Source organism: Centruroides vittatus, unplaced genomic scaffold (genome assembly GCF_030686945.1).
Source record: "Centruroides vittatus isolate TY-2023 unplaced genomic scaffold, ASM3068694v2 contig_1863, whole genome shotgun sequence".
Taxonomy (NCBI): Eukaryota; Metazoa; Arthropoda; class Arachnida; order Scorpiones; family Buthidae; genus Centruroides; species Centruroides vittatus.
This window is the reverse complement of record NW_027121147.1, coordinates 881,877-902,886: the sequence shown is the minus strand read 5'-3', so window position 1 is coordinate 902,886 and position 21,010 is coordinate 881,877. Positions and strand designations below refer to the sequence as shown.

The 21,010-nt window shown below is 25.8% G+C and overlaps 1 protein-coding gene and 1 long non-coding RNA gene across 9 annotated transcripts in view; one reads left to right on the top strand and one right to left on the bottom strand.

Annotated features, from left to right (window-relative positions):
- LOC136970008 (homeobox protein abdominal-B-like) overlaps positions 1–21,010 on the top strand; it is a 106,451-nt gene that overhangs the window by 53,260 nt on the left and 32,181 nt on the right. For 2 of the 8 annotated variants that reach the window (XM_067264372.1, XM_067264373.1), the window contains exon 1: positions 3,324–3,513. The exons of the other annotated variants lie outside the window; for them this stretch is intronic. The gene's annotated coding sequence lies outside the window, so the exon portion shown is untranslated. Of the gene's footprint in view, positions 1–3,323; positions 3,514–21,010 lie in introns of those variants that run through there. 8 annotated transcript variants of the gene reach the window in all.
- LOC136970011 (uncharacterized) lies at positions 15,255–20,879 on the bottom strand. Its single transcript, XR_010879925.1, has 2 exons — positions 20,006–20,879; positions 15,255–15,655 (listed from the first exon to the last, which is right to left on the bottom strand). It is a non-coding gene; the product is annotated as an uncharacterized lncRNA (long non-coding RNA).

The following is a 21,010-nucleotide window of genomic DNA, read 5'->3' as shown; positions in this document are numbered from 1 at the left end:
TTTATAAAATATTTAAAATTAAATAAAATTACTAAATATGATTCATTTAAACGAAAAAAAAAATAGAATTATTATGCTTGTCATTTATTGCATACGAACTATTGTCGTTATCTGCTCTATAACTCTATGATTAAGCGAAAATAGTTAATTTGGTTATAAAATAACTGTGCATGAAAATATTCTGAGTAGTTAAGAAATATTTTATTTTTCGAATACCACATTGGATTAGTTCTTAAGCGAGATCAGGTTTAATTTATGAGTTTCTAAAGAACTTCTCCATGCTTTTTAGCATTTCTCTGCATTTGCTTATGTAAAAACATGTTAAAAATATAAAGTAGTTCTTAAGACTCAACTTCTTTTGAGGTTAATTTTGTGCGCGAAATGTAAGATATTTTTTTCGAATTTAAATAAATAAATATGAAAATGTGCTAGAAAATGAACAATTTGATCTGAATAATAACTATGATTTTAAATAATTGAAAATTTAAGGTAAAAATTTACCACTTTAATGAGGTTATTATTTAAAGAAAGCTTATGATTTTTCTTTAGTTTACGTCTTATTTCTGAAAATTTAAACTTTTATATTATAAATATTTATTTAAAAAATGTTTTTAATTTAAATTGTTTTTTAAATATAATATTAACACGATTTAAAACATCTTTACCAAAGGCATGACCTCTACAAAAATTCTCAGAGCTCCCACCAATTTAAGAAAATTGAAAATCATAATTTTTCAATAATATTTTTGTTATATTGCATGATGAAAATTAACTCAGTGGTCTTTATTTAATGATGATATATTCATTTTATATGTATTAATATAATTTTTTTCAAAAATTTCCAGGAAAGAGATGCCTGTAGTGTCTAATCATTTCACTGATTTCTATATATAAACCTGAAATATTAAGTTTAATATAAGCCTTATATGTATAATAAATTAATTTTTAGTAAATTTTATTTAAAATTTTTCCTCAATTTAATTATACTTTGACATTATTTATTTTTATGATTTAAACTATATTTTTAAATAGGGATGCGCTGTGATGACTCATCGGAACAAAGTAATTATAATTAAATATATGAAAATCTAAAGCAAAAAAATACTTAATAAATTTAACATTACTTTAAAAATGAGAATAAAATTTTGATTTTTATTGATTAAATTTACAATATGAATTTTTTTACACCGAATTATAACTTGTATAACCGTATAATGAAAGCAAGCGAAGATTCCTTTATAACTAAGAAACTGACAAAAATATACTTAACCGAATAAAATTTTACACGTTTATGATTAAAAATTAATTAAAACAATATCAAGTTTAATAATTTCTTTTTTAAATTGGGATTTTATAAAGAATTTTTCTTATATTTTATTAATTTCGGAACATTACAAGCAAACATTTGATATAGCCTAATCTTTATTAAATTGATGAAATTATAATGTGGATGCTTCTATAAAGAAAGAAGAGAATAAATTTTAAAGTTTGCATGTTATGAATGGAGTTTAACGAATTTTTAAGGAAGTTGTTACATATTTTTCTACTAGAAAAACGTTAGAATAAGCGTGAAACTAATAGTTAATAGTTCACTGCTTAGCTAATGGTTATAAATACTTCACAGAAAAATGCCACTGCGACATAACTACTTTTTTTTTTTTTTTTTTTTTACTTGAATTATATACTAATTCACTCAGTTTATATTTCCTCCTAATTTTATGTAATTTGAAACCTACATTACATTTTCTTTTTGAACTGAGAGATGTTCCCTTGTGAGTATTTTCAAGTCACGAAAGTTACAAAATATCATTATTACTTGAATTAAACTTGAAATGATTACTTTCCACCAACAAATTATTTTAAAAAACACCTATAATGTCTCCCTGCAGCTAATCTTTATAGAGAAATACATTTAAGTAGATATCTTGTATGTGTTTTCCAGGCATGATAATTAATTTCTCAATTTTTAAAAAAAATTCACAAATAATTAAATAAAATTCAAGAATAATCTTAATAAATAGTTGTCTGAATTATTTTAAATATTATCGATATTTTAATATGGCCATGATCTGCCAATTTTCAGCCACTGTACACTCATAAAACTTAACAATACACCTACAAAGGCCTAGTTTCTATGAGAACAATAAGTGAAGTATTTTTCCATGAAACGATATAACTTAGTCAATTAAAAAATATGACATATTTGATTTTTAAATAAGTATTTTAAAATTTTACCTTATTTTTACAGTATCCCACTTATTTAGAGAACGTGGGTTTAAGTTATTATATAAAAATTTAATTAAAATAATAATGAAAAATAAGAACAATTACATATTCGACTGTACACGTTGATAGAGTTTCAATTTATAAATTTTATTAATATAGTTACTTGTAATTTTTGTTTCTATTCGGTTTACTATTTCATCATATGAAATGTGCAAATGCAATCAGTGCAGAGAAGCATCGTTTGGGTTAGGATATAATATTTTTAATATCTGTCTTTTCATATCGTGATATGTAAGGTACCATATCTCACAAACTATCACCACCTGTTAGTAATACACGGAGCCAGAAAAGCAGCAGTTTATTACCAAACTTTACCTGGTGACATCTGTCCTATGCCTACGTAGCTTTCTAAATATTCTTTCATTTGAAGTGAAATTGTATTCTGTGTTTAAAAAACAAGACCTTAGAATTTTTCTCGAATTATTCAAGTAATTAAAACTTTACAAAACATTCCTTTTTTTTTTTTTTTTTTTACTTCTTTCATTTTTAACAGGTGTCTTTTTAGAAATAATTTTCGAATGTTTTCCTAATGTTACATCTAATTAATATGGCATATTTTTCCTTATTTAACTCTTCTTAACAATTTTCTGTTTATATGAAAAGGAGGAGAAAACCTTCAACTTAACAAATTAACTAAAGGTATTTTTTATGTCGTTATATACAGTTTAAATACGACGAAAATATAATGTATATACAGTAGCTCAGTATATAATAATATAAATTCGAGCTTAGAAATAATTAATTTCAGGTAAAATCCTTGCTAAAAATCCTTGTTTAATAAATATTCTTCAAGATTATACTAGAAAATAATTAAATTCCAAAATAAAACATTCGAAAAATCAAAATATTAAATATAAACAGGTTTCCTCAATTAAATAACTAAATTAAGTTTTTAATTAGTGTTAAAACATTAATTTAACATAAAATTTCAATTATTTTTTTAAAAAATTAAGTAAAAATATTCTAATTTAATGTATACATTACACGCGAATTTAGTACGATAGACAATAGAGCTATTATATTTAAAAGAGGGAGAAATTGTTATATTCATCGTCATTAATTATAAATTGGTAGCGCGGTGTCGACTAATTTCACAAGTGGTGGCCAGTCCTACAGCAGCGCCAACTGGTGTCATAAATAAGAACTATTAGCATGGGTAGAAAAGTTATTCTTAAGCACGCACTAAATTATTGAGATGAATATAAATTACCTGTAGCTATTTTAAAGGTAAGGTGTTGTTTGTTCAGTTTAATGTGTTTATTTATTAGATAGATAAATAATAAAAATATCGTTATAAACACTTTTTTTCCCGTCCTTTATACGATATTATCGTTATTTAAATTAAAAAGGGGGAAATTATTGCATTTTAAAACATATTGTATAGCCTATTACTTATCGCTGTCGTCTTCAATTTTAATTTTATTGCGAATCTGTTTAAATTTTAAACGTAGTGTAAAGTTTTAATTGTCTTTTGCCGATCTAATTATATATTTATTTATTTATTTACAATTTAAATTTTAATTAAATGTTGAATAATCCAATAAAAATAATGCTTTTATCGTTTAAATTGAAAATAATAATCGAATATAACATATTTTTAAGTAAATTACCTGGAAAAATGTTTTAAATATAAATTTATAAGACGTTTAATATAAGATTATTTATTACGATTTATAATATTTTATACGAAAAAATTTTAATTTCGTATAATACAAATTTATGGAAAATTTTTCATTTTCAATATTTAAAAATTATTTTTTAAATAATTAGTCTGTAAAAAAACTGTAAATGATACCACTTTCTTTAATTATAGGGCATATTAATTAATTAAAACAGTTATAATTATAAATAAATATTTAAAAATATAAAATTTTTAAAGAGTTTATAATGTTTTTGCTTTAAAAAAAATCTATGCGCTTCTATGTAGCTAGAAAACTTATTAAAGAATTAATTAATGTTTAAAGTTTTTTAAATTTAATTATATAATTTTATGCAATTGATGTTTTGTTTATTCGAGACACTTAGATGATGAATGCAATTATCTTAATGCATAATTTCTATAGTGCTGTATAATATATGTATGCTACATGTATAAGCTATGCCTTTTTATTAAGCATTTACAATTATAAGTTTGTGTTAGAAATGTTAAATTATTATGGTTAAGAATTTACTGATTATATGTAAAAAATTTCTAATTAATTGTGATTTTCTATAGACTTATTTTGTAAATTCTAATCTTTGTAAATTTGTAAATATGAGCAGAATCTGTTCATTAAAAATGGTCCATTTTTAATTTATCTACGAAATTATATTTCTGATTGTTTTTATTATATTTGGAGGAAGTAATATCTCGCCTTCTATATTGTCTCTATGACGTTACTTATTGTAATTGAAATAAATAAATGTATACAGTCAAACCTGTGAACAACGGCCATTGAGGGAACATAAAAAATGGCCGTTGTTCGGAGTTGTTTTATATGCATTTTGAAAAAGAAATGTTTCTGAAAGTTTAGAGGCGGGTTTGAATATATTTAAAATAGTTTTAATTAAAATATAACGTGGTTTTTATAAATAAACATCGACAGTTTTATGTAAATATCATATAGTAGTCATTGTCTAATTGAACATTACAGCATATTGCTTATTATCAAATTATAAGGTTATTAATAACAACTATATATTTGATTTTAATTCATTTTATTAACACAGATTAAATCTGTATCAAAGGGTATATAACGTTATATAGAATAACCTTGGCATTGCCAATATTAAAGAGAGAAGCAAGTCAAATACATAAATAAAGTTGTCTTTATGACTGGTTATATATTATTCTTTATTGGCGAATGAAACTGGCAGTGCGTGGAGGATGAGCGATTAAACTTCAATAACCGATCTCAAGTTTTAAATAATTCTTCGGATTTACTTCAATATAGATTTTATACAATAAAATCTACTTAATTTATTTTAATGGCGAATTAAATAACTCATTTATTTTTTTAAATCTTAGCTAGAAAAAAACTTAGTTTTTATATATTTATTACTATTTTTTAAATATTAAAAAAAGGGAAAAAGAGTTAAATTTTCAATTTTAACATAGACTTTGCGCGAGAAGAAATCTAAAATTTCGAAAGCTGGCGTTATGATTAAATTATCAATAGATGCGTCGGGTTATTATATATTTGATGCATTGTAAATTTATAAAATACATTAATTTATACGCAACTCTACTAAAGTGAAGAATGATAATTTTTTTTTCTATTCTATTCAAACGTAGATAAGTTTATTATCATATAAGTTATATAATAGCTCTTCGCGTATTTGAAAGTCTCTCAATAAAGGAAAATACTCTTGGGAAAGTCAACTTATTCAAAGTCGAATTTGTCGAGAAGTGATTACAAACAAAGATATAACGCCTTATTGCACCGAAACAGTGGCAACCATTACAGACAGAGACTAATAACACTTTAGTTGAACGCATCCAAGTTGTATACTTTCACGTACAGTACAGTACAGTACATAGAGTGTGTTGGCTGTTTACAGGCAAGTTAACACCTTATTCAGCAGAGTGTCTCTTGCGTCTAGCGCCATTACGTTTTTTACGTCTCCTCGTAAATCATGCAACTCAAGAGAGTTTTTTTTTTTTCCTTTCTTTTTTTTTCCTCGGTGACGTTAGAAAAAGAGTAACTGCCAAAAAGTATTGGCACGACCGTTCTAGTAAGAAAACTGTGAAGTGGTCGGCCAAATGTCTCCCACGTCGCATATCTTGCTAAATAACCCTACTTTGCAAAGTAGAAAGTTTACTCTCGATATCTTTGTCTCTCAGTTCCTCGTCTCGTTTTAGAACATCGACTGTCTTATCTCCGAGTTTTCTTCCCTTCTATTTAATGAGGGTCCGCATTCTTATTACATGGACGTCGTTAAAATTCGACGTCATCTGATTTTTTTACGATGTTACATTTGGATTGGTCGGCGAGCCAATGCTATCAATTAAGGAATGGATTCCAACGCTTTCTGAAATTTAGTAACAAGTGTTCACTAGGGTGGATAAGAAACGGAATAATGGCATTATTCAGTAATAAAGGCATTCTACATACAATTTCATTTAAATTGCCAGGTGTGGACTAGCTACCGAATTTTTTTTTCTTTTTAATTAAAGACAAAGAGTTATTTCTTTGTTTTTCTTCGAATCTATTAGATTTTTGCTTTAGATAAAATGATAATAATTATACTTTGTAAATTCTTTTCTTAACATCTTTCGATAATTTTAAAAGTAACATTTCTTTCTCCATTAAATTCTATCACACAAAAAATTCTGTTAATTCGCGAAGAGTAGTTCATTCGTCAACTTAGTTCTAAAACTCTTTTGCTTCTGGTAAGGTAGGTTTGTTAAATATTTCGTTAATTAAATGTATTATTTCTCGGGAGTTTATCTTTATAAGAATATTTAATATATAGGCTTATAGTTATATAACTTATTTTTATAATAGCGTTTAAAATCTTATGTTTGGGGGCAGATCAAGGCTCAAAGTATGTAGGCATCGACTCGAATAGCCTGACTTTTAAGGAGCTAAAAATGGAAAGATTTGCAGTAAAAAACATTATTTTATAATTATTTCTAACAATTTTTGTTTGAAATAAGATTATTCTGATAATAAAATATTTTTAAAGATATAAATCAATCATTTTCTTATGATTTAATATGTTCTCTGGACAAATTTAAGATAATTAAAACACTGACATTCAACAAAATACAAAAAAAAGTATTTAAGTTATGTGATAAAAATAACCATTACGTATCTGTCTATAATATCACGTGTGTAAAGTTTCTTCCTGTAACTAAGATCATAAGCATTCGTAGTTTTTCTCGTTGATATTTCAATAAAAAGAACATTCATTAGATTGACTTTTACGACTTTAGAGTAATAAGAGATTTTTCGTGGCTACCGGCTTTAACTTAGATTTCACTGATATAACTAACTGGAATCTAGTTTAAGAATTCATATCTAAGTTGTACTTTAAATAAAATTAAAGATAAGTAGATCCTCTTAAACGTTGTAGGCCGATATTTTATATTAAAAGAAATTGCACAGTTTTAATTGGTTGATAAGTTAAATGATTAAAGATGTAGGGCTGTTCTTTTACGAATAAGTTAAATCTAATTTAAAATAATATTAAAAGATATATTTCTATAGTCTTTTCTAGCGTAAAAGTTATGAATTGTGTGTTTAAAATATATTTTTAAATTAACTCTAAACTTAAAACCATGTTAGGATGCGATTTATAGCTATAATCCGCTTAGTTTTCTCTCATTCAGTTTAAATTAGAAAAGACAAAAGAGAAGATATATTAAAATCATTGAATAGATTATAATAACATTTAACTATGTAATTAAGTAAGAGAGAGAGCATAAACTAAGACGAAACTGAGTGTAAATCTAACACAATAGGCCCTAGGCATAGACACTTCTTTAGACTGAACATTAATAAATTCTTATATATTGAAATTAATACTTAGTTTTATAGAGTATTACAGTTGCGAAATAATCATCTAACAGCAAAAATATTTTAAAAATATTCTATTTCTGAAAGTTTTTCAACTTGCGTAATTATTGTAGGAAGCTTATTGTAATTTACAAATACTTCGTTACAAAACTCCATTACATTTATATCAGTAATAAATTCCAAACAAGTCTAATGTTACACCTGCATTTAGACCTGTAATGTAGTAAGCAATCAAAACATCCATAGTAGACAACAAAGTTTATTTCTCAGTCAGAGATTGCGGAGTTTCCTACTGCACTTAACCTATTGCTATTCTCAACTTATCGTGTATTTGTAGTCTTAGCCCTACTTAAAATTTTTAATTAGGATTAAGTTCCCTGTCCGCTCCATTTACTTAGAGCCAAATGGTTTGCTAGTTCGTTACGACATACCGTCTTTAATGGGTGATGGAAGCCGTTTGGAGACAGGCCATTCGCAACGGACTGTGCATTCGTCCGAAAATTACAAAAGCTGGTCGAGTTGTTTCCCTTAATACTAACGCCATTACAACGGCATGCGTCTTTAATGCTCTGGAACACAATGAAGACGAGTTTTCTCATCAGACTTGTTCTCTTTCTTAACTAAAAGAACGTGTCTCCTGGAGAGATTATTAATAATACCGCCCAATACTCGTTGATTTATGAGAAGCTGCATAGAATGCCATCCTACTGTTACAGAAAACACACGGACGGTTTTATAGGTGACAATTACGTACGGGAGTCTGACTCTCGTAAAACCGATTTTGTAATTAAGGATAAGAATCGTTACAAGAAGAAGATTTCCAACAGCTGTAGCTACTATTAAGTTAAAAGTATAAATATACAATATAGCTAAAGTCAATTTGAATATTTTTATTTATCTTATATTCTGTTGATGTATAAAAGTAACCGGGACGAAATTAATAAGATTTATCGTAAAGAAATTGCTAACGGAAAGCTTCATAAAGTTATAGCGAAATACGCTTAATTCTAAATCTGTATGTAATTTCACTGTAAACACCCAAAATTTCTCTCTCCGTTTCTTTGTCTAAGTAATTGTATTAATATGATGCTGTATTATCTTAAGATTAATTAAAAACGTAATTGATTTGTTTACACTTATCATTGTTTTATTCTAACACACAGTAGGCCTAGATAAACTGAACATCATTTTCACACATACAATTTGTTTTTCGATTTTCTTTCCCTTTAGAACAGAAAACATAAACAATTTACGTATTCTGTAGTAATCAGAAAGAATTAATCAACGCTTCCTTACCAATAGGCTATAAAGATTTTATATTGACAAGCAGTTATGGTCTAGACTAGACCAAAAATTGCTTGTCAATATTAAATCTTTATATTTGTAAGAAAGCGTTGATTTTTCTATAAATAAATACAGTCTGCTGAATTATGATTTCTTTTATACAGTTGGATGATAGAATAGAAAATTCGTTCACATTATAATTTACGCTAGTTTCAATCATGCACAGTAAAAACTAAATATATAATTTAAGAAACGATTAAAACATGTAGGCCTGATAGCATCTGGCATTCGCCATTGCTCTGTTTTCTAACTACAGCAGTAGGTTTCGTGTAAAATTCTGTATTAAAAATGTTGGATTTAGTAAAGTTTAATCTGATATTTCTGTGAATAATTATTCAATAACAAGCTTACCAATAATAGATCTATGCTAGATTAATATGTATCGTTAAAATTATCGCAGTAATTTAATTTCATAACTTTATTTTTGAACGAAAATAAATTAAGAAAATGAAATATAATTAAATATTCTAACATTTTGGATTAAATTTATTAGATTGTTTTATAAAAGCTCTTAAATATACAATATATAAATAAATTATAAAGGAGCAGTTAGGCGTAATAAAGAAATCTGGTCTTATATTTTATTGATGTTATCATCAATTCGTTTATTAAATATTATAGAATAGCAGTTTTGTTAATGTAAGCTTAATCATTGTTATATTGATATGATTCTATTAATTTAGCTTTTGATTAGTCAGTAATTAATTTATTCAATATAATAATTGAAAGATTAAAATAATTTTATTCTCTTTCTAAGCAAAGGAATAAGTTATAACTTTGTTTAGGCCTACAACTTATTTAATGATAAAATTGAAATCTTTCATAATTAGGCCTACTGCACAAAATTTAAAGCTACTGAAATGGATCAGATACTAATAAAGAAATAAATAACGAATTATAAACTTGGATAAATTGTTACAAGTAGGCCTATATTTTTAAAATTGAAGTTTACTAAGTAAGATATTGGTAGAAACAGTGAAAATTTGTGTAATATTTTTTTAAAACTTGAGTTGATATAAGTTTACTTATATCTTCTACCGAATATTAAACGCGGTGTTACTTATTTATTTATTATGAAATCAATTTAGGAATTATAAGTTCATGAGATATAGGCCTAGTGGCTAAATTATATTTAGAAGATAATACAAAAAAAAAAAAAAAAAAAAAAAAAAAATTTCTGTAGGCCTATCCTGAAATGATTCACAATAATGAATTTATTACTATGTGAAAATTAAAAAGTATTAGGGCATTATTTATGCTTACAAAATAGCATAGGCACAAATATCCTAATTAATTATTATATCGATGTGATAATTAGAGCATTTTCTTTATTCATATCAAGATTAAATATCAAGAAATAATAATTATAAATTTATAAACTATAAGACAAAAGTAATGCATTTAAAGTAGTTAGAAATGAGGTGATTGTCTTAACACACATCTTCCAAACAATATTGTTAATAACAGATACTGCCTCCATAACTTTTTATAGGCCTAAGTCTTAAAGTTAATATCTATAAGATTTCTATTACTATTTTTAAGGCCTATAGTTTTCATCTATATTAGCTTATTGCAAAATTTTAATTGTTAACATGACTTGAAATGTCAGTTTTCATACCTTAATCACGTTGTAGTACTTCTCTCTTACAATCTATTCTTAAATATATATCGTGTTTTTACAGGTAACATATTATTCAGAACAAAACAAACACTAAACAACGAAAAAAAAATTGATTCGCATGGAACGTAAACAAATAGCCTATCTAAACTTACTGAAGCAATTAGTAATCACCTGTAGGGTAAAAAAATCGCATTGCGTTAACTCACCCTAACATTTCTCAGACGGTCATCATACTAATGTCTCAATTCCGGTCTTTTGGCGTGACATACTGACTAAGAACCGCCCGTATCCGACTCTTCTCAGAACTTCATCCATTCATGTAAGACCATTTTCAATTACGATTTAAGCATTGGATTCTAAACAAAGATCTTTAAAACGATTCATAGTTATAGGCTATCGTTTGTCTTTACTATGGATCCAAAAGCTTAAAAATGGCACTTTTACAATTTAAGATCTAAGACAAAATTTTTAACAATTGAAATACTTTACTTAATACATTAAAATTGTATTCTTTTATTTCGCTATTCACTCTTAATTTATAGATTTTTGATCTGTTTAAATTTTTATTTTCAACTTATCAAATATTGGACAATTTTTAATGTCTAATCACAAATTAAGTAGGCCTACTTTACATTATTACTCGTATGAATTAAATTTTCAAAGTAAAACGTAGAGTTTATAAGATTATTAACTGTCTGGAATTGCGCCTCTAGAACTTTTTATTATTAGTAAATTATGGATTATAAGTTAGCTTATTTTTATTAAAATCGTTTAACAGTAGGCCTAATGCAGACAATCTAAATAAAGATAGAAAGCTACATTCTTCAAGATAATTTCAGAATTACGAGAAGAGAGGTTTTTAATTTAGAAATTTTACATTGCTTAAGATTTATATCTAGAACTTATTATGAAATCCCAGTCATTTAGCTATAGATCTCAGGCGATATATGATTTTCGAAGCTTTGCCTAAAGGCTCATTTTAGGATAAGATTTTTGGTCTCATTTTTTTTAGAAATAAGTTACACAAAATTTTACTAATTATATTCATGTGTGCTAAATAATAAATATATTTGAATATTCTGACTAATTCTCAACTTTTTCTCATAATTCCATGAGCATAAATAGGCCTAGATACACCGGTAATAATAATGAAGCTATATTAAATAGACCTAAGTTTAGATAACTAGGTTATCTTGCAATATAAATCTTGCAATCCTGAAATTAAAAAGAACTATCATAATTTAAAAGTTATATTTTCAAATTGGTCTATACTCTATAGGATTCACATAAGTTAGCCTATAAGCTTTCATATCTACTAAGAGATTTGTTTACAGAACGTACGATAGTTTTGTTATTATTGTAAGTTAATATGCTAATAATCTACATTAATTCTTCTTTTTATAAAATAAAAAAATTAATGTTTTTGTATCTTTAGAAACGAGGTTAATAATAATGATAATATTTTATATGCTATCTTAAGAAAAATTCAAAAAATTTAATTAGATTTTTTTAAATGTATAAAAATCATTTTAAAGAAAGATTTTTATTCTAAAACAATAATGTTTTTTAATTAAATCTAAATTAAAGCCGACTCTTCGTTTTTCTTGAATTAAATACAAAGTAGCCTATTAACTTAACTTTTTTTATTTCTAATTAGAGCCATTTCGGTTTTCTCTAGTAAAAATCCTAAGTTTAAGAACTATCATTAGATGTTTTCAAAAGCTGATAATCTATTGGATAAGTTTATCTTTGATGACAGAACATGACGCTAATTGTTAATTCCGTCCTTCATTTATGCTCATTTAATCCACAAGTAGACTTATCAGTTCCATTAATTTGATTAAGATCTGCTGTAATTGGTGCTGTTTCCCGTTTTTAATTAATGTGCATTTTCCTCAGCCTGTAGGAAAATAAATATGAATTGTAATAAAGAGTCGTTAACTTATAGATCTAGGCCTAGAACAAACTTCCTAATTATAATGAATTTTAAATAAAATTTCCATTTAGAAACTTAACTAGACATAGATTTTTATCTAATTTATTTGTTTAGATGCGTAACGTACGTATTCGTTTCAAGATGTGTTTGTTTATTCAATTGTAAGAATTAAATTTGTATTTGAAATATTTTTGTTTGGTTAAAAAAAGATAGTGTGGGCTTGTGTCTTACAATATATCAAAATTTATAGAAAAATATTTAAAATTATTAAAAATTTAAATAATGTTTATTTTTACTTAGCCTAATAATAAGTTGGATTTTCCGAAAATTCGAATGCAGTTGCCTATCTGAAATTTGTATTAACGTTTATTAAAAATGAATAGTTTATATTTAAAACTAGCTATTCGGTTTATTGTACAGCAAATTTTCTCAAATAATGAAAGTTGATGATGTTAAAATGAGATATTGGTGTAACATTAGAGGAAAAAAGAGGCCTATAAATTTAGTCCATCAGGCTTATGAACAATATATATATATAGGGCGATATGATTGTTTTATGAATCTATTTCATAAATTTTTATGGTTTAAGGAAGTTTTAAAAAAATCGAATTTAAGTCCGGGCTTATCCTAATAGAAACTAGAACATTTTTTATATGAAAATTTACACCCAGGCCTACACAAAAAATGCTATATTATAGAATTTTCAGGATTACTTTTAGAATTATCAATCCTATATTTATATAAAATCTGTTGAAATTAAACTATAAAATTAATTGAAATTACAAATACAAAGTTATACAAGAGTTTATAGGTTTGTGCAGGAATATGTTAATAATTCAAAGTAAATTTTTCTAGTAAAAAAGAAAATATTTATAGGCCTATAAATAATTTCTGTATATATTTCTGTTACTTAATTTTTATTTGAATAATATAATTTAAATTCAGTGAAATAAAAGTCTTAAGGCACAAATGCTAAATATACGCGTTTTAGAGAAAATTGATTTGTTTCTTTAGTGGCTTAGTTGACGACGAGATTGCATCGTAAGCTTATAGACTATATAAGCAGGGTGAAGATTTCTTTGGATGAAGATAAATAGAATTTGTAGAAACTTTGAAGTTAACATACATATTTCATGAATCTCCCTCAGTGATTGTTATCAGTTGAGTTGATTTATGGGTCTTGTGTCTTCTCTTCGCCTATCTCTTACAGTCGAGTCTTTGCTATTCGATGTCTTCCGGTCCTATCTATAGCATATCGAAGCACAAGGGGACAAAATCTCGTTAACTCGTCTACGTTTTATGTCCTCCGTGTTTTATGTGATGAAGGAGCGCAAAACCCGATTGTTTTCGTTGAGGCGACTGTAATATCTTCGATACTCTTTCTGAATTAGTTGTCGTCTCAGCAAAATTTGGATATTTCTAAACGGTCAGGCAGCATAAAATTTAGGGAAAATTTAAGTAGTCTTAATACAGTTTATAATTGACATATAAATTATATTAGAGGAAAGAAATGTAAATATTAATTTTTAAAATATATAATGTTTTTATGTTTAATGCATAATTTTATTGTAGATTTTTAAAATTGTACATTATAAAAAAAATTGTTGTGACATAAATTACGACAGATGAAATAAAGCTCATATACATTATATTTTTTTCAATTTTAAAATAAACGATAAAAACAGAACCAGACTAACAGTCTTAATAGTAACCTACTGTATTCCTAAAAGTTTATGTAAGATATATATCTGGCACCATCATCTATTTGCAATAAAACTATTAGATCAACTGATTTTTAATAATCTACATACATTCAAATTACACATTAGCCTGAATTTAATAATATTTTTATAAAGTAATTTATAAATCTAAACTTCAAATCTAGACGTCAAACTTAAATGTAATTCTAGAAATTTTAGGCTTACATAAAGTAGATTTGTTACTTTATTAAAGATCTACGAACTAATCATTAGTTAGAATATAATTTTTGTAATCTAACTTTTTAGAAAAAGGAAATAAATTTATCTTAAATATTCAAATTTCATTGATCTAAAAGATGATAGAAAAATTAGCTTGAAAATAAAGCCGTAAAAGAAGTAAGCCTAATAAAATATTGATTCTCTTTAGGCCTATCCTAAAATTAATTGTGCAAGATTATTTTGCTAAGATTACTGCTTAATAATCAAATTTCTCTTAGATTATTTTCCTAACAAACATAAGAATACCAGAATACACCCATTAAAAGTTAAAGTGATCTCATATATGCGTAAGCCTAATCCATTTTTGTCAAAAAAATTGAACCATATACAGTATTTATTTTGAAAAAGTCTAATGAACCAATGAAAATGATTCATTAGACTAAATAATTTAACCAAAAGATTGAACGTTTCTTTATTAATATAATATAACAACTTAATGAATCAATGATTACTTGATCATTGAAAAAGATCAAGATCTCAAATATATAGGCTATCAGATCAATTGGATTATTAGAAACGAAATTAGCTTAATTATAGGCTATATATATTAAATAATTGGAGTTTAATATTTAATTGAAAGGAAACAGTTTTTAATAATGAATTTATTTTAATTTATTTCATATCTATTCATTAATATCGATCAATTAATTTACAAATGGATTCATACGCAGTTTTGAAATTTTGTGAAACACGAATTAAAAAATGCTAATTTTTACACAAGTACCTGAATAAATCAGTTAGCAAGAATTGGAAATGATGATTTTAAAAAGATATTTAAAATAATCAGTAGACTTGTATTTGAAATGGAAGGAAAGACAACACTCTTCGAATCATCGGCAAACTGAAACTGTTCAGCCTGGAGAGCTTAGAGTGGAAAAACAGGCGGAGTTAACAAACATCATCCAATAGCTCTTCAGGACGCATTGATTGGTAGTTTGAATAGCCAATAATGTTCTGCCTTTCCAGTCGCGGATTCACTGCATATTTCCTATTTATAAAGAATAAAAAGAAAAAAATTTATGATCCTTCGTTGATCTCAGGATTTATATTAAGCACAAGATTTAAATAATAATAGTCAAATCTAAAAAAATGAAAAATATTTAAATACATTTTCTGCTGAGTAGTGAATAAAATTATTTAATATTTAATGATCTTTTTATAAACGTGTTAAATTAGCTGAAGTAAAAGAAAAATATAATGTATTTATTTTCTATTTGAAATATAACACTAAATAATAATTGATATTTATATAAAAATTTATTAAACGTAAATTAGAGCTTATTTTAGATTACTGTTAGTTTGTTATTTAAATAACAGATTATATGTCTATTATTAGGCTATCAGTGTGAAAAATTAGGCACATGGCTTCTAATTGTTTACACTGTATTAATATTTTTAATTAAATATAGTATTGTATTCATAATATATAATTGGCCTTATTTGTTATTTTAGGGCTAAAAGCTATTCTGATGATAGCTTAATTTATAAATACGAATAATCAAATTAATAATAAACATGTTTTTTAAATTAAACAAATGTCATTGCTTAAAGCCGAAATGACTTAAATTTATATTCTGAGTTATAATTTAAAAGATAAAACTTCAGTTTTAAATAGGCTAGATCCCGGAATCGATTGATCTCAGCATAAACAATTAAATATTTAAATACAGCAAGGTCTTAAATAGATTATTATTGTTTTTGAATGGAATTTTGAAAACCTTTTATTTCATACATTACTTATAAATTATCAGCAAGACAGGGAAAATGTGGTTTTTATATTTGACTATGTTTTTAGTTCAAACATATATAAGCAGATAAGCACATAATTCACAAGCATATAAAGACTATAATTCAGAACATATAAGCACATAAGCCAAGAAGAAAGATAACAATTTGTATTACAGTAGGTCTACATCTTAATTATATCAAACAGATTATGTCAGTCTAGAAATTTTTGTCAATTCATAGCATTTTTTTTAATGTATACGAAATATTAGCATTTCTTTACTATTTTCAATAGAAATGATTTTGAAAGTTATTTTCAGTTTAGAAAATATATGAAATTTATCAATTTGGAATTCATGAAAAAATGAAAGATGAAAAGTATTAGAATATTTTAAATAAAAATGTATAGGTCATTAAAATCTGTAGCTATTTAAGTTAATGTGGTCAATGCTTATTTTTTCTTATTCTTACACAGTTACAAACGTATAAAATTAAAACAATCAATATAAAAATGTTAATTATTTTGTAATTAATCTATATCAAAGATATAAAGTTTCGTTGATGTAAAATAGCGCTAATATTAGAATTATAGAAAAATGACTTTAAGCTTTAAAAATGATTTATTTAGTTAATATATTCGTAATCATAACCTTTCTGAGTCTAGATAATGTTCCTTTTTTTTATTTTGAAATTTTATATTTAGTGTATCATTACAGAGAAGTTAAATTATTTTTTCATCAACATCTTATATGATTATTGTTTAAAATAATAAAATTAAATAATTTTGTAAATAAATAAAGAATCTTTTCAGAATCCATATAAATAGAAAGGCCTATGCTTTAGAAATCTACATTTTAAACCTTTTTTAGTGTAAAAAAAAAGGGGGGGGTTAGATTGTAATGCTTAAGTTGTGAATAACGTTGTTTTTGAAAAGTTAATTTTTAATAAATAAAATTATGGTTTAAAGTGAATAATTTAAAATTATAAAATTGAAATGAAATGTGCATTTATATTGTCAGATTTTACAAACTACCTGTTACAGCAATAATAAGAAAGTTCGTATTAATAACCATGGGAGAGGAGTTCTGATTTCATAGGTCATTTAAGAAACTACTTTCATAGAATAGGAGGAGTCATAAATATTAGTCTGCTATATTGCGAATGATTATATAGCGTTCTCATCATGTATCCTGCTGACCCTTACTGATTTCAAACACTGTAACTAATTGCTCATCGTTATGATTAGAATCAACGAAAGTTAAGCGGTCTGTAACTAATTGTCTATCAGCTGTAACTACTTCACAGCATAAGTTCTGACTATAGAGAGGTTTAAGAGCGATTTTATTAGCAACAAAAGTTTTATTTCAAGCAATTGTACGAAAGTATCTCACAACTTGCTCCTAGATCATGTTAGGCGTGGGATATGGTTAGACTGGATTCTAGAATAAACCCTTTGGAAACAACGAAAACTCCTAAAATAATTGAAATTTTTATTCAACAGTAAAGTAACAGATTCAACTAATACTTTCAAATGTATCTACTATTTTGCCAAAAATATAATATGCTTAAATTTTAAATTTACAGTGAACTTCTAACGCGATTCAAATCAAATAATTATAACTTAAAATGATTAATAAAATTTAACTAAAATCTACATTTAAAAAGTATTTACCTTAATTGAGTTTTATTATGAATTTCCAATTTAATAAAACAGAAAATGAATTGCCTCTAAGTGTAGCTATAGCCTATAGGCTAGAGTTCTAGTTTACGTATAGCTGTCTAATTAAATTAATGAAATATTTTAATTCTTTGTAATATAAATATCCGGCATCACTGTTCAGATATTAGAATATTTTCAATATGATGTATTTATAACTTCAAAATAAAAATAACTTTTTATATATGAGCGTAATTTTTATCTACTTGTGTTATTTATTCTTCGCTCAAAAAGCACTTCTTTAATTCTGATTATATTTATGTAAGAAAATCAATCGGTTGCATTATTTGTAACAATTTGGTTTACTTTCTAGTATAAAGTAGGCCTGTATTCCTATAAAAAATAAAAAAAAAATTAATCGTCAGCTAGAAAAAGTGAATCTTGAAATTGATTCGGCCTAAGGCAACTACTCCCGGATCAACTAAAACCGGAATCTAAACGATAACTTATCAGCTTATTCGCTACCGAGTGCCATTATAAAGATAGTTTCCTCCTACCTGGAATGGCTACTCCCTTGTTACAATTTAACTATTGTCTTTTCTTAACATTTTACTTTCGGAAACAATTTGAAATTTTATTCTCTATCATTTTCAAGAAATTTATAAATTTATTCTTTGATTTTCACAAGTAGATATGGACGTATTCTTGATATTTAAATTAAGCTTCGAAAGTTATTTATGTTGCCGCTTATTGTTTTAATATCGATTAAACTTATTAACAATTTCAAACGTTTTAAATTCGAGTTATGAGATACATAAAGCCCGTTGAATTGGCAAAACGTTTAAATATTTAGCTTTATCAAATTATTAAATCTTATCTAATAATCGAAACTATTAGAGACAATAAGCAAATGTTTCCTAGATGAAACATTCGATAAACATCATTTTGAATCAAGATAGCATGTTGTGATTTGTGCCGGCTTTCTGCGTGATAACATGTCATCGAAGAGGTTAATATCAATCGTAACGTAGCCGTTGCTGTCAGTAGAAATGATTTACATTATTGACGAATAAACTGGAGATATTTTTTTTTTTTTAGTTTGAAACACGATGTCGTTTTAGACTTCATTTTATAAACATCATTTGTAACTGATCAAAATTCAGTTAACTGATAAGCTGAGACATTAAAAAAACTAACATAAAAATAAATATGGGCCTAAATACACTTCAAATTTTCTTGGTTTTTATGCAGTTATATTAGTTTGAAAAATATCAATGTATTAGTAATTATATTAAATAACCTTAATTTTTTCTACTTTAAATACAATTTATATAAGTCTTCAGTATTAAAATTCAGTAGTGCTAATTTAGATGTAGAAACTTTAATGATCTGAAAGATACAACTTATTCTCCTATGAATATAAATTGTAGTGAAACAAGATAAATTTTTTGTTGATATCATCTATTCAAACCTTTATCTATCGTGGGTAATAAAATTAAGTATTTTTAACTATATAATTACTAATTTAAAACAGTTTTGCAATTTTGCATATTTATAAGATGTAGCCTACTGTATACTTAATATTCTTAATCAATTTAGATTTTTTAACTCAGACATATTAAGGTCATTATTTTTATTTAAACTGTAATAAAGATTAATTATAATTTTAATTAACATGTAAAAAATCTAAATAGCTTAATAAGAATAGTTACATTCTTATTCATATTTTACATAAATATCTTATCTGTAGTTTAGCATATAAGTTACTGTAAATTACCTAGTAAAAATTTAAATATCAGATTAAAATAATTTTTGTTTCTGAAATTATTCCGTTAAATTTCAAAGATATGTTTTCCTTTAAATTGATTATTTTATTCACTATTTAAAACATGCATTTTCTTATAGCTTATATAAAGCTTATATAGAAGCTTATTATAAAAAACGAAATTGTTATACCTATTATTTAATCTCTTATTTTTAGAAATTTTAAACTAAAGTAGAAATTTGGAATGACATTGAAAATGTTTATAAACTAAAATCACCATCTTGATATCGTCAAATGTGAAATAGTAGTTAGACCAATGGCATGATGAAGGGCATCATTTGAGAGCATTCTTCGTTCTTGTCAACATTTTCTGCCACGAACAGCTAGTGCCACTACAACATCCATGATTTAGCCGACAAAAGAGGAACTGCTGTCGTGAAGAGCTTGTTGAAAGATCTTCTGTTTAAAACGACGAGTCTTGTTTCGGCTCTTGCAAAATAGAATCTCAGTTCCAATTAAAAGAATGAATGAATAGGGCTGAACATAAAATGATCCGGTTGATAGATAAATATCTACATAAAATTTAAAATTAAATTAATCATTTCGTTGTTAAATGGGTTTATAAGCAACAAATGCAATTAACAATTCTATTCATATTTACATTAATTAGTCTATATTATAAAGTTAAAACCCCCTTTTTTTTAAAGTAATAAAGACTTATCCTTTAAATTTTAATCGAACGAAATTCCAAATCTTGTTAGAAATGTTATATTATCGATTCAGTTTCGTTGCTTAGAAGAAAAACTTGTCTGTGTTAGCTTAATCGTCGGAAGTTTCAGGTTTCTAAAGCATTAAATTTCATTGTCAAAAGCTAGATCTAATTCGCATGCCTGTTAATCTCGAGTATTGAGACTAAGTTATTTGAAGTACAATTTTATCATTCTAAAATAACAACAGTTGTTGAAGTCAATCTTGTAGCTAATTTAATACATCTGGATTTCCTAAGCTGTTATTCAAGAGAAGTTAATAGGCTTACGACTTTAAGAGGGCCTAAACTTTAGAGTCCAATGTGAAAGCTGCATCTGTCTTTTTTCTTTCATCGTTTCGACATCCGGGCATCACGACTATCTCCTCCCCTCGTAGAAATTTCTGCATACTGGAGAAACGTTGTAACACTATGTGCAGACATGCGGGCT